Raw genomic sequence first — 2,197 nt, 5'->3', positions numbered from 1 at the left:
TGTTAAAGGTTTTTTAGAACATATTTTATATTATATGTAGAACTGCATATATATAAATTATAAGATATACAAAATTTTATATAGAAATTTAAAATTTGTAAATAGAAGATAATATTATTTTATCTTACACGACAAAGTTTTTTCATTTTAAAAACACTGAGTTGGATTAAAAGTATGAGTTACATAGGACATTTATTCATACTTTTATGCATCTCTAGAAGAAACAGAGAATTCAAGAATTAATCAGGTTGTACAAAATAGTATTATGAAAAACAATAAAAGTTTAAAAATATTACAGTACATATTATCATTTTATGATAAACTAATGGGGCACCTACAATTATTTGTAAGAGTAATTTTAAACTACTAGTTTAGTATATTAAAAAAAATGCAACACTTAATATATAATAAATGTATTTTACATTTTCCAAAACTTTTAACTTAAAATAGATTTTTATTATAGAGTTTTGATAAATTAAACTATATACTCGGTATTTTTACTTAGCTATTTATTCGATAATATTTCTGTATGTTTTGGCTGGGATTTGGTTAAAGAACATTTTTTTCATAATCCGAATCGTTGATGTAAAATAAAAATCTACGTTCTTAATTTAGATGCTGCTTTTTTTTAAGCAAAGAAACTCTCCTTTTTGGAGAACAGCCAGCTCAATACCCAGTAAAAAAATTGTTTCGTAAACAATTAAGATCCAAAAATTGATGTAGTTTTGTTTTATCAGATGACTACTAAACCAATAGGTAGCGATGCTGAACAATATTTCTATAATCAAAAGTCGTTTCGTGGCACTAAAAACAAAGTTTGAATTAACTAGATTTAAAAGTGAAATAAAAATATTGTAACAATAAACTAGTTCCAACAAGGTAAAATAGAGAGGAATTACAGCACTTTCATTAAAACTACAAATAAGTCCAATAACCATATGCTTTTTATCTTGGAGTTTTTCAAACATTAAATAGATTGTCAAAACAACGAAAACAGCATTTAAAATTAGATTGCGTCTTCTTATGGTACGTAATAAGCGATTATCTGCTCTCTCGTTTCTCTCTTTGACTGCTTCGAGGCCATTTTGAAAGCATTTGTAAACAATTATAAAAATGCATATGAATATTATTAATTCCTATAAAAAAAAAAAAAAAAAATCACGGTTGCAACAATTTAATAAACAAACTAAAATCATCCATTATAGCTTGAAATTATAAAATATGACTATTTACTATTAATAAGTTATAAAAAATGAAAAGTATTTACCCAATAATATAATCTGTAATCATAATGTTCGTGCATTCAGATTTTTGAGATTTTATTGCGTATTTATTAAAGCAATATTCGTGTCGTATTTAAAAATGTGCGATTGTTTACACTTTTTTGTTTCAGAAGACGTTTCCTCATAGATACTTATTTCATAATCAAAGATTACAGATTACAAAGAATAATGCGTATACAATGAAACACAAGCAAACTCAAAATTCCGAAGCATTGAGTAAGAAACACTTTGAAGAAAAAAAAGTATTGTTTATTTTCAACGCTTGCTTTTAGAATTCCTTATTTTTAGTTTTAAAATATTAAAGAAGTTTTAACAATAATTGAATAAAGAAATTTGCAAATTATTTCAAAAGACATTACAAAAAAGAAAGAAAATTTAAATAAAAAACTTTTCTTGAGAATTTTATCAAATTATATTACTTTAAGACTTTAAATCTTATGTTACGTAGAAACTGGTATAAACAGTTTCGCTTAAAATTCTATTATAATTTTGTTATTTATTTTATAGATAACCAAAGAATCTAATGGATACGCTATATAAATATATAAAAAATTTTAAAAAAAATATAGTGAAAATTTTTGAAAAATTTTAATGAAGAAAAAAAACATTTATTTTTCCTCCATGAGTCGGCGAGGAAGCTACAACAACTTTATTAACAACTTAGACAATCAATTGATTTAATATTTGGCATTAAGGAAACCAAGTTAATTTAGTTAAACACAAAATAAAAATTAATTAAATACTAATAACATTAATTTTGTTTTTATACTTGCTTCTGATCATGAATTAATTCACATTTAATTACACCGTTACGTATATTCAGAAGTAATATATATATATATATATATATATATATATATATATATATATATATATATATATATATATATATATATATATATATATATATATAT

General features: G+C 22.7%; 1 long non-coding RNA gene across 2 annotated transcripts; it reads right to left on the bottom strand.

Annotated features, from left to right (window-relative positions):
- Positions 1–245: 245 nt before the first annotated feature.
- LOC136074907 (uncharacterized) lies at positions 246–1,538 on the bottom strand. Of its 2 annotated transcripts, XR_010635549.1 has the most exons (3): positions 1,268–1,480; positions 936–1,136; positions 246–804 (listed from the first exon to the last, which is right to left on the bottom strand). It is a non-coding gene; the product is annotated as an uncharacterized LOC136074907 (long non-coding RNA). The 2 variants fall into 2 exon arrangements; XR_010635548.1 differs by having other exon boundaries at positions 246–1,136; positions 1,268–1,538.
- Between the last annotated feature and the right edge of the window lie 659 nt (positions 1,539–2,197).

Source organism: Hydra vulgaris, chromosome 01 (assembly GCF_038396675.1).
Source record: "Hydra vulgaris chromosome 01, alternate assembly HydraT2T_AEP".
NCBI lineage: Eukaryota > Metazoa > Cnidaria > Hydrozoa > Anthoathecata > Hydridae > Hydra > Hydra vulgaris.
The sequence above is the reverse complement of the archived record's forward strand: the minus strand, read 5'-3'. Positions and strand labels throughout refer to the sequence as shown.